Source organism: Penaeus monodon, chromosome 28 (assembly GCF_015228065.2).
Source record: "Penaeus monodon isolate SGIC_2016 chromosome 28, NSTDA_Pmon_1, whole genome shotgun sequence".
NCBI classification, from domain to species: Eukaryota; Metazoa; Arthropoda; class Malacostraca; order Decapoda; family Penaeidae; genus Penaeus; species Penaeus monodon.
Genome location: NC_051413.1, coordinates 25808227 through 25808564, shown reverse-complemented (window position 1 = coordinate 25808564; position 338 = coordinate 25808227).

The window sequence follows — 338 nt, the reverse complement described above, 5'->3', positions numbered from 1 at the left end:
ACGAATGCACATTTTTATGTCTACTTGACCTCATTTGACCTCCGTCTGCCTTTCAGGTCAGCGCCAGCGTTGGGTCAGCGGCTTCGGAGCTTCGTGCTGACCTCCAGTACGACCCTTCCCGACCACTCAACGTGACCCTGGAGGCACTCGGGGGCAATGACCCCGTGACCTCCTCGGGCGTCACCTTGCACGCCTCGTCTGACCTCTCTTGGACGGTCTTCGTGGGGGACGTGAGGGTAGGGTCATTGTGGGTTTGTGGGGGTTGGGGGGGGGGACGTGAGGGTAGGGTCATTGTGGGTTTGTGGGGGTTGGGGGGGGGACGTGTTTGTGTAGGGGGC